The sequence below is a fragment of the Lissotriton vulgaris genome, chromosome 3_1, assembly GCF_964263255.1.
Source record: "Lissotriton vulgaris chromosome 3_1, aLisVul1.2, whole genome shotgun sequence".
Taxonomy (NCBI): Eukaryota; Metazoa; Chordata; class Amphibia; order Caudata; family Salamandridae; genus Lissotriton; species Lissotriton vulgaris.
Window position 1 is genome coordinate 1,764,638,579 of NC_141689.1, and position 12,359 is coordinate 1,764,650,937.

A 12,359-nucleotide genomic window follows, 5' to 3' on the forward strand; every position below is an offset into this window, starting at 1 on the left:
GCTCACTGCATCACCCCAGTTCAGAACCTGGCTATATGCAAATTAGCCTGACCCCGTGCCTCATGGGAACAGGGCAGACCAAACTACCAAGCCAATTCTTCACTGGTAAGGAGACAAGCTTCCGGGGACCAGTTTCTGGCATTTCAGCCGTCGTCGGCCCGGCTTGCTTGAATCCTGGTGGTGCAGTGAGCAAGGGACTCATGTCTGAGTATAACCTGCCACACCTGTAGTGGCCAAAAACGATACAGAAAAGGGGGTGGTGATGAACAGAGTGTCTGAATTAAGCAGACCACTCTTACCCAGTCAAGAGATCAGGGCTTAATCCATCACCGTTATTTAGCTCACTGCACCACCCCAGTTCATAACCTGGCTATATGCAAATTAGCCTGACCCCGTGCCTCATGGGAACTGGGCAGACCAAACTACCAAGCCAATTCTTCACTGGTAAGGAGACAAGCTTCCGGGGACCGGTTTCTGGCATTTCAGCCGTCATCGGACCGGCTTGCTTGAATCCTGGTGGTGCAGTGAGCAAGGGACTCATGTCTGAGGATACCCTGCCACACCTGTAGTGGCCAAAAACGATACAGAAAAGGGGGTGGTGATGAACAGAGTGTCTGAATTAAGCAGACCACTCTTACCCAGTCAAGAGATCAGGGCTTAATCCATCACCGTTATTTAGCTCACTGCATCACCCCAGTTCAGAACCTGGCTATATGCAAATTAGCCTGACCCTGTGCCTCATGGGAACAGGGCAGACCAAACTACCAAGCCAATTCTTCACTGGTAAGGAGACAAGCTTCCGGGGACCGGTTTCAGGCATTTCAGCCGTCGTCGGCCCGGCTTGCTTGAATCCTGGTGGTTCAGTGAGCAAGGGACTCATGTCTGAGTATACCCTGCCACACCTGTAGTGGCCAAAAACGATACAGAAAAGGGGGTGGTGATGAACAGAGTGTCTGAATTAAGCAGACCACTCTTACGCAGTCAAGAGATCAGGGCTTAATCCATCACAGTTATTTAGCTCACTGCATCACCCCAGTTCAGAACCTGGCTATATGCAAATTAGCCTGACCCCGTGCCTCATGGGAACAGGGCAGACCAAACTACCAAGCCAATTCTTCACTGGTAAAAAGACAAGCTTCCGGGGGCCGGTTTCTGGCATTTCAGCCGTCGTCGGCCTGGCTTGCTTGAATCCTGGTGGTTCAGTGAGCAAGGGACTCATGTCTGAGTATACCCTGCCACACCTGTAGTGGCCAAAAACGATACAGAAAAGGGGGTGGTGATGAACAGAGTGTCTGAATTAAGCAGACCACTCTTACCCAGTCAAGAGATCAGGGCTTAATCCATCACCGTTATTTAGCTCACAGCATCACCCCAGTTCAGAACCTGGCTAGGATTCAAGCAAGCCGGGCCGAAGACGGCTGAAATGCCAGAAACCGGTCCCCGGATGCTTGTTTCCTTCCCAGTATAAGAATTGGCTTGGTAGTTTGGTCTGCCCTGTTCCCATGATGCACTGGGCCAGGGTCAGACTAATTTGCATGTAGCCAGGTTCTGAGCTGGGATGGTGCAGTGAGCTAAAAAACGGTGATGGATCAAGCCCTGATCTTTGGACTGGGTAAGAGTGGTCTGCTTAATTCAGACACTCTGTTCATCACCACCCCCTTTTCTGAATCGTATGTTTTTAGAAGGTGTGCCAAACTAAATGAGCTATAATTACTATCACAAACACACAAAGTGCAGCAGGTGCGCAAACTCACTGAGCTATTATGGGTTTTGTAACCTGTAACCTGTGGATTACACACAAGCGCACACACCTGTTGCAAGTGCACAAATTTGCCGAGTTGTCCTATACGTGATCTACACTGACATACAGATCTCTACAGCCAGCACATCAACCCAGTGAGCTGTCTGCCTAAGCATGCATAAAACCTAGCTAGTTAGTTTTGGGTGTTTAACTTTCAGGAGAGGACGGAGAAGAATGCCTTTGTGTCCCACCTTGTCCCACCTGTTCTTCAGGAAGCCAAATGCAGATTTTAGAAAACCATTAATGAATATGCAGTTATTAAAACAATAACGAAGACTTTAGTGTCTCGGCGGGATGTAAACTTCCCTTCTTTGCGTATACCCACAACATAAGAGATATGCACACACACACACAAATAAAGGAGAAGAATGCAGGCAGCATTTCACACACATATTTGTGAGAGAGATGGACACACATAGTTATGTTTGCGAGAGGGTTAGAGAGGAATTAATTTACAAAGACAGAAATATATGAGAAGGATGGCTGGTCTATCAGAAGTAGGACAGAGACACTCAGAGGAAATCGAACGAGGTACATAAATGCATACAAGACAACCCAGACATATGTGGGACAGAGAGACCAATGGATGAGGTGAAGGAAGGCACAGTAACTGAAGAGAGACAGCAACAGCCAGACTGGAAATCGGGAATGGACCAACAAACACAGAGGGAGAAGAAAAGGACAGAGACAAAACACACACACACACATGAAACAGAGACATGTAAAGACAGAGAAAGAGCGATGAAAGAGCGATGAAGAGATGAAGCACTGAACAGACAGAGAGATGTGCTGAAGCAACGCAAAGACACAGGGGAGGAGAAGAGCAGAGAGAGGAGGTGCAGAGATAGTGAGAGACAGACACACAGGAGGAGCGAGGGGGTGGGACAGCTGTGCACATACAGATGCATGCAGGAGAGAGAGATGGCAAGAATGAGTAAACGACCAGGCAGATGAACAGATGGAGAGGAGGAGAGAGGCCGAGAGAGACACAGACCGAGAAGGAAAGAGACAATAACTGAAAAGGGGGATAGAAACATGCACGGACGAAAATGTGGATGAATAAAAGCAAAGAGGGAGAAACTCCCATGTGGGGTGGTGGGTTGTAATGAGGAGACAGAGTGTGAGAGGGGGAGGGGGAAAAGAGGGGAAATACAGCAGGGTAGAGAGAGAATGGAGGTGATCGGAAAAAAAAAGAAAGAGAGAGCGCGAAAGGTAGAGGAAGAAGGGGACAAGGAGCAGAGACAGGGAGATGGTGTGATTGTTAGAGGATTGATAGGCAGATGGAAAGAGACACAGGATAAGGAGACGGGTGAGAGGGACAGCAAGAGGCAGAGAGCAACGTGACGGATGTCAGGTGCGATAGAGAGTGAATGTGTGCGTATGGGAATGTGGGCGAGGGAGAGTCAGAGAGAGACAGAGAACCATCGAGCGCTTTGGTGAAAAGATCGGTGGACGTAAGGCCCACTGCACTCTTGTGCACACGTCACCAGAGCCCTCCAGTTGTCACAGCACGGCCAATGCAGCTGCACTCTACCCTCACCACATCGACATACATCTTGAAAGCCTTCTGATAAAGTTACAGGTGACCCCAAGCACACCACACACGTGCACACCACGCGTGCACATCACTGCACTACAACTTTTCCCCCCCAAGTTATGCATCTATACAGACCGGTGATGGACACCCAACCACTCCGCTGAGAGGAAACGTCTTCAGCACAGCCAGACAAACACACAGCGCACTTCAAAATAAGGAACGCCATTGGATGGATTTCACAACCCACATGGACCATTATGAACCACTAGAAAACTAGGAATTCATCCAATCTCTGTGACCCAAGCAACTGTTCATAACCCATCAACGGTAATGCCGTAACTTAGTGAAAAGGGCGCAAGACCAAGGAAGTGCTAAGAATACAAATCACAAGAAGAGGATGCTAAACAAACGCTGTCAACGTAACACAACTCATAGCAAAACCATGATAGAAGTAATGGGCTACAGAAAGGAGAGAAGGCACACACAGGAATCAGGGAAAGAGGGAGAGAAACATGGGCACAAAATAAGGCAGCGAGAGACACAGCACACAAACAATCAAGCACAGTGAGGGGAACTGGAGAATGTAAACACAGAAGGAAAGAGAGCGAATGAGAGGAAGATAAAGAATTGAAGTGGGAATGAGAAAGGTCAAAGGAGAGGGAACGGGGAGAGGGTGGAGGTATGAGAGAGAAGACAAGCGGCAGGGGGGGGAGGCGGGAGGCGGGGAGCGGATCCCTTTGAAGTAGCTCATGGCCTCGCTGCCGTGATAAGGGAAAGCAATTAGGGGGAAGGTGGGAGGGAGGCTGATGGCTTTGTGTGAAGCAGGCAGGCGGCTCGGAAGCAAATGGAGAGCGCGTGCACGGACACACATACACTCGGCAAAATCCGCCTTTTAGCTTTCTGGTTTAACGGCAATAGGTCTCTGTACGAGACCTAAAAAGGAGTATGCAGAGAGGGAGCTGCAGTGTAAAATGAAGGCGTTCATGTTCCTTTCGTGGGGTTTGTGGACATTACTGTTTTTCAGCTCAGTACAGGTCTTGAAGCCTCTTTGGATCTAATAAACAAAATAACAGAGACATACCTTTACCGTGTGCAAGACACTGTGTTATAAGGCATTTAATTGAGTCCTGCTGCAGCCATGCTTTGGTTACAGGTGAACTTTTAGAGCACTGTGCAGTGGCAAAGTGATGTACTCCGCTGATCACTGCTTGTTCTGTACTGTTATAGCTCTGTTATAGCTGTGGATGAGTTTTCAGACCACTCTGTATCATGATAAGCGGCCTACTCTATTACATTAACCACTCATTCTTTAGAACTTCAGCCCTGCGCTTGGTGTGGGTGATTTCTAGAATGATGTACCTAGTTCAGGCACGGTACCATTTGATGATCGAAGTTCATTCTGAACCATGGCAGCCCTTTTGGGCTTTTCTAAGACAGTTTATGTGATGTCTCTTGCAAGACCTTTTGTAAGAGGGGGCTTAGAGTCCACCCATTGGTTGCCATATGTTGCCTTCATTGTCGCTCTCATTTGCTCTCTTCAGCTTTCATATTCCTCAGACCTCTTTGTTTGTTTGTCCCTCCCATTGAGCATTGATGAGTAACATGTGGCCTCCGCTGCTCACTTTATCAGGTGCTCCATGTTCTTCCCCTAGTCCCATTTGTTGCCTGAGTGCTTGCCATAAACCCTGCCCAATCCTCCATTTTCAGTGTGCTTGCCACTAGCCCCTCCCACCCACAATCTATTGCCTGTGTCTTTGCCTCCAGTCCCTCCGACCACCCTCTGTTGTCTGTGTGCTTTCCCCCGCCCATCTTAACTGCCCTCCATTGTCCATCTGCTTGCCCACAAGTCCTCCCAGCCATCTTCTGTCAAACATGACACCGCCAGTCCTAATCAACTTTTAAAGAAAAAAACGCATAAACACGTGCCACGTCATAGTTCTTTTATAAGTAGTTATAGCAATGCTGCATAGCAGCAACACCATACCAGCCACACAACAAAACATTGCCAAAGCCAATAGCTCTCATAGAAGAGGCCTATTTGCTTTTCCAATACTACAATACTACGGCAGCCTTCCTTTTGTTGCAAGTGAGTTTTCAGACTGTTGTATTATGTTAAATGGATTTACTATTTGAGAATCACTGTTCATCATTTGATCGTGCTTTCAGAAGCAGCAACGCACATTAAGTTATTTGTCCCATGTGTTACATGAGAGGAAGTGAGAATAGGGGCAGGACTAGTGTAACACAAATGAGAGTGGGGTAAGTGGAGATTCGGTGGCAGGTATGCCCCTGGAAGCAGATGATCACTGGAAGGAAGATCATGTGGCTGCAGGAACCATAACAAGGGGGGTTTGGGGGCAGCTGAACCTAGTGAGGCCTGCTGAGCGAGGCAGGCCGCCTTGATTTATTGATCCCTTCAGCTGCTGGGCTTTCGTGCCCTCCTAGCCGCATTTCTGTGGGGTTGGCGGCCGGCATCCCAGCCTGCACGTCACCTAAGTGGGCGAGAGTAAAAGTGGTGAGTCTTTGGGGCCACTCTTATGCCCGAAGAGCAGCCCCTTGGTCCCCGGATGTGCCGAAGCCCCGTGTGCGTTCTGAGGCTCCGGCAAGTGGGCGGGGCCCGTGGGCTCAGGAGCGCGTCTGTCGCTCGCTCCGCTAGGGCCTCAATTAGGTCTTTACCTGCTCGGGGCCTGGGGCCAAATGAGGCAGAGTCTCCGGCAGAGTTAGTAAAGGAAGGGCGGGTGGCGGGGGACGGAGGGAAGGGGGAGGTGGGATGTGGAGGGACAGAAGCCTTTTGGGGGAGCGGGGTGAGGGGGATGCCCAAAAAACATGAACCCAGAGACTCTCTGGGACGCGAGGAGACGGGAGGCCAGGGTGATTGTAGTGTTTGGGAAGTGGAGGGGATATACCCGAGTTGGGTTAGGCAGAGTGAGGGCCTGAGAGATTTAGAAGAGGAACTTGGTTTTGGGGAGTGGAGCGGGGAGAAAGATAGAGGGAGTTTGGGCAAGGCTAGTGCTCATATGGATTTGGGGGGAGGAGAAGGGGATCCCGGGGGATTGGGAGACGGCTGGGTGTGGCAATGCCTGGGAAGGGCTAGATATATTTACCTCAAGGAAAGAGGAGGTGAGGAGCCTTAGTAGTTTGAGTCAAGTGGATGCTTATCTTGCACAGGGAGGGTCAGCTGGTTTGGAGGGCAAATGTTTAAATTTGAAAAGAGGGGGCAAGGGCGGGGGCAGCAGAAAGATTGGTGGGAGCTCGGGGGACAGGTCTTGACCAGGACCAGCCAGGGTTACACATTGCTGGGCTGGAACAGAGTGAGGGGAGGAGTTGAGTGATAGGGAAGTCAGTGATTTGTTTAAGGTAGGGCGTCAGTGGGCAGAGAAGACTTTGGACTTAAATAGGAGTGTCAGAGGCCCAGCACACCAGACCAATCATTTATATTGCAGGGCGAGGACTCATGTCCGGGTGCGGACTTTGCAGAGCTGGGTGCAGCTTACTTGCGCAGAGGAGAAGGGAGGGTGAAGCCTCGCACGGCATACCCGTTACCATCGGTGGATCCTGGCGCGGCCAGCACATGTAGGTCCTGAGCCGTCTCGCTGGCCCCAACACTGAAGGACCTTAGCGGTCTGCACGATGGAAAACCAACAGGAGAATGCAGTCAAAGGGCTCAGTAGTGTACCGGAGAGTGCAGTCGGCACCCCCTGAGGTGCGTAGTTATAGGCCCATGAGGGGCCACCATGTGGGGTCGTGCGAAGGCGCAGAGTTAGATTTTGATGAGGAGAGCCTTGAGGAAGGTGAGCTGACAGATGATTTAGATGGGGTGGGGGGATAATAGTAATGTGTCTCAGAGTGTTTTTCAGATTTCCAGAATGGAGTCAGAGCCTACCAAGTCGGGATTGACCACAGGGCCACAGGCAAGGAGGACTGCAGCAACACGGGCACCCTCCTTAGAGCCAGGTAAAACATATGGAAAGGGGGAAGAGGGTAGGTTGCGCAGGGCTAAGTATGTTTTAGACATAGGGCAGTACCGAGGAGGAAGGTAAGAAGGATCTGGCCAAGCCAGTGATTAGCAAAGGCACAGAGAAATCTGAGGTAAGGGAAGAAACCAGCAGAGATAATAAAGATAAGCTTCAAAGTAAAGAGTTGTAGATTAAGAGACTCCGTTATATGGGAGTGACTAAGCCATTGTGGGAACATTTGATGCTGGCGACTAAAGAGCGCATATGGAAAAGTGAATATGTTGAAATACTGAAATTATTGCACAGGGAAGTGTTTGTAAAAGAAGAGTCTAAAGAAGAGGAATACCAGCTAGCTAAGCGGCCAAGGGTTCCTCTGACGATAGAAACCTGGACAGCAACTTTCCTTATTCATGCTAATGTTTACTGTAAGAAATTACCGGAACGCTGCATAGCACTATTCAAGTATATGGATGTCATTCGAAAAGCTGAGATCACAGGGGGTGTTATGCATGGGCACAATACGATGAGGAGTTCTGGGTCAGTATGGCCTGGGATACCGAGGCAAAATGGGGAGAACTTGACACGGATTTATGGCTGCACGCGATTGGGGCTTCCGGAGCTATTTTTACAGCCAGTGGACTCCCAATTTCCTCCCGTCCTTTCAGGGGAAGGTCACCCGGGGAGGGGTGGATAATACCAGAAGGGGGCAGACAGGGGTGGTGGGGCCTGCTGGGATTTCAATAAAGGGATGTGCACATGCACATTTTGCAGATTTCGCCATGAGTGCTCAAAATGTGGGGGAAAATCCCTTGGTCAATTGTTTTGGGGTAGGGAGGCTTTCAGCAAGGGGGGCAACAGTGGCATGGCAGCGGGGGGCAACACAGGGGGACAGCAGCAGCAGAAGCATTATATGGGGGCAAGGGGAGCTAAGGGTTTTCAGGGGTCTTGGCCAAAAGGCTGATACGCCAGTTAAGGCAGACAAATTGAAGGCAGCCTTACAGAGTTATGACAACCAGAAGGCTGAAGAAGTATTAAGGGAAGGGTTGATAGTGGGGTTTTCATTAGGGTTATGCAGGGCCTAGACAAAGGTGTTGGTCAAAAGAACATTCACAGGTTGTGCAAGAGAAATTAGACAAAGAGGTGAGGGATGGGAGAATGGCGGGCCCTTTTCTAGATTGGTCTCTGGACAACTTGACTGTGTCACCAATTGGGATGGTGCCCAAGAAAGAACCTGAACAATTTAGGCTTATTCAGCATTTATTAGGGTAGCTAAAGTTTCAAGTTTATTTTTATTTTGCATAAATAATTAAAACCATTGCAATACAATATTTCAAGATTCTAAAGACATTCTTGTTTAAATCCAGTAAAAAGCCAAAGAATGAGAAATTCATTACAGTTTAAAGATGATAGATCAATGGAGCTGATTAAAGACAAACATTTATACACTGACTGTTGGAAAGTGCTTATCCCAGTTTTCACTTGCTCTCATACAGCTTGACCATTTGTTGTGTTTTCCACATGGACTCTGCTTATTGCACAAGCTGTCCCCCTGGTGCTAAAGGGACATCTTTGATAAGATTCTGCTAAGTCCTTTTGTCCATCTGCTGGTCAGCTTGGGTCGGCGGATTTTGTAGAACAATTTTTTGGCATTCTCCGTTTGACCACCATCAGAAATTTTACAAATCTGCACTTCATTTTGGTGTTTGACGGGTTTAAGCAGGCGAGCACCGCTTGCATTCTGGTGTGAATGCCTTTTTACTTGAATTGTTCTTTAAGGAGCTGTTGCCGTGCTTGTTGCAGCTCTTCGCATAGACAGATTACGTGAAGAATGTCGCCATTGTTGGAGTTACACAGCCTACAAGTCTCTTGTCCATTTTTCCTCAGCCATGGTGGTAGGTGCCCTGAACATGGAAGAATCCCTAGTCTGTGCTTTAAGAAATTTAATTTTATGGCCTTGGGGTAGCCCTGATTAAAATATGTTTGTGGAGTTAATGATTTGTAGGAGTTTAGAGTCATCCATGCGTAAGATCTTTTTGAGAAAATCGCCTTATCTTCCAGTAAGGAGAGTGATTTTACATTTTTCCAAACTAGTGTTTTTGAAGTTGGGGTGACCAAATTGTGCATCCCAAAGATCAGAGAGTTTAGGGACTTCCAAGGTTTGCCAAAGATGATTTCTCGCCTCAGAGAAATCTCTGTGTTCTATGTCGCGCCACAGCAAATAGTTTAGCGTGTTTGTAGTGGTGCTTCTTATCTTATGCCAGCAGATGATGTATGCCCCGTACCTGGCTAAGACTTGTTTTTGCAGGCCAAACTCCAGTCTTATTTGAGCCGGTGATGTGTAAAGCGGGAGGGAGAACATGGTTCTATAGGCTTTAACCTGCGTACTATCCAGGTCTTTAGCGTCTCTTCCCCGCATTGCCTCGCTACCATAGGTGATTGCGGGGAGCAGTTTGGCCTGAATCACCTTTAGTAACGGGGTCAGAGTCAGACCCATCAGTTGATTTGCCAGGTTTTTCATTGTCATGGCGATAAATACGCCTCTCATTCTTAGTTCCTGTTTCTGACGCACAAAAGACCCAAATGTAACTCCTAAATATTAGTACTCACAAGCTGGGTCAATTTTTGTACCGCCGAGCAACCAGATCTTCTGTGGGTTCTTTTTGTTGTTTATTGACATTGTCCGTGTCTTACTAAGATTTATTTTTAGGTTATTTTCTGTGGCGTATTTCTGCATTTCAGTCAGTAGTCATTGAAGGCCGATGTAAGTGTGACTGAGCAGCACTACGTCATCTGCATACATAAGATTGGTCAAGGTTTTCCCACCTACCATTGGTGAGTGGGAGTTGCAGGCATCAAGAACTTTTGGGAGGTCAGCCATGAAAAAATTGAACAAGGTTGGCGCAAACACACATCCCTGTTTCAATCCTTTTGTAGTGAGGACTTTTGAAGACAGGTGAGTACCGCCGCCTAGTTTCACCTGCACCCAGGTATCGGTGTGTAAGAGCATTAGCATGTTTAAAGTAGTCTGTTGTATACCCCATTGCGCCAATTTCCCCCACAGTCTGCCTCTCTCTATATTGTCGAAAGCAACACAGAAGTCAATGTACCACAAATGTAGAGGAATCTTAGATGACTTTGCTGCGTCAATTATTAATGAGATTGCGAGAATATTTGTTGATGTTCCAGACGTTTTACGGAAGCCTGTCTGGTTCAGGGGTATTACCTGGTATGATATGACACAACCCAAAGTGTAAGCTCCTCTAATTTAGTGCCTGCAAAATATTTAGCTTCATTGTCAATAAGACCTACTAGGCAGTAGTTGTTTGGGTCAGCCTTATCTCCTTTTTTGTAAATTGGGACTATTGTAAAGCCCCTCCAGGATTCTGGATTTCTGTTTAACAGCCTGATTTCCAGGAATAAAGGTTGCAGGATGTCTGCCCAGTATTTGCTCTTTGCTTTATAGAGGGCAGGTGGTATGCCATTTGGTCCTGGGGCACCTTCTTTCTTGCCTTTGGCTCTCTGTTTTTTAATTGAGTCTAACTGCCGGCACCTCGCTGCCATCAAAGGATTGATTTTTGTGTCTGGATAGACCTGTTCCCATTTCTCTGAAGCACTTCTTTCCCGTTGTCTCTCTGGAATCCAGCTGGTGACCATTAGGACTCCTGCATTTTCTGTCTGGTCGTTGAAGTGGCTGGAGAGATATTTTATCCAAATCGCTTCAGAGATGTGAGACCCTATACCTTTGTGTTGTGGACGCAATGATCCCGTTAACTGTTTTTCAAAAGCGGGCACTGTTGTTACTATTTATATTGTATAAGAGTTTAATCCCAGACTTCATTCTCACCATCTTTCTTGATATTCCATTTGTTGGAACTGGGGTCACCAGTCCCCTAGGGTAGCATGGCACGAGCGGGTAGGCATCAGAAAGCATATGTGTTAAGCAACCATGCAGCACACGCAACCACTGAGTCAGAAACCTGGGCACGCAATTAGTGACACCACTCCAGTGAGTTTGTGTAAAAACTCAAGTTAACTTTATTAAGATAGAGCTGGGTCAGGGTATTAGGAATTCATCATAAAATTAGCTTATTAACTTTCCACTAAAATACATGTGTGAGAACACTTGGCAATAAATACTGGATGAATAAATAATAAATATTAAATATTAAATAACCACAGGCCTGACCTTGGCCTGGTTTCTCATCATCACCTGTAAGAAATACATTATAAGGTCATGAATACAACACTGCGTTAAGTAATGAGGAAACATTTCACTAAAGGTGTGACATCCTATTAGCCTCAGCCTTAGGCTCCTCCTCCCCTATTAGGGGTAAAACTTAGGAAGGCATAAATGACGTATCATAAATAACTGTAGATCAGAGTTATCATTCTTCTTACGCCTATGAAGAACTTCCTGTGAAGTCAACGTAAAACATTTCATTAGGTCAGTATTACCTATCTTATCAAGTAAGAATTTCCTTCAATCAGGGTAGCCTTTCTCTTAGCAGAAGTAAACATTTAATAATAGATCAACCATTTCATGCCTCAGACCTGCACATTCCATTGGGCCTATGCAGAGCATTCCCCTAAATAAGGCAGTAATAACTAGGCCTATTGTAATATGTGCATTTCATTAGTAGCACAAACACTGCATTTCTCAGCAATAACATTTCCTAAAACGCAGGAATAAACAGTGCCTCAAATGAGGGTAAAGCATTCAATTGGCAGGAGCGACCCCTTCCTTAACCAGGAATGACATTTCAGCGGATAAGGGTAACATTTCCTTATTCAGTGCCCAACAGTTCAATAATCCCAAAATAAGTCAGGCTTCAAGCATTAGTGAACATTTACTAATAGGTAAACCTTTCATAAGGCCTAGGCTGAACAGGACTCTAGGCGGAATATGGAAAATCCCTGGGTTTGGGTCTATCACTCGCTATTTCTCCTCATCAGGGAATGGTAGGCTTTCCATTACAGCCCCTAAACAGGGGGGGGGGGTTACCCTATTAGGAATTGAGGCCTATAAACTATGGGCCTTGGGACCTCTCAACCAGTCCAATACCAG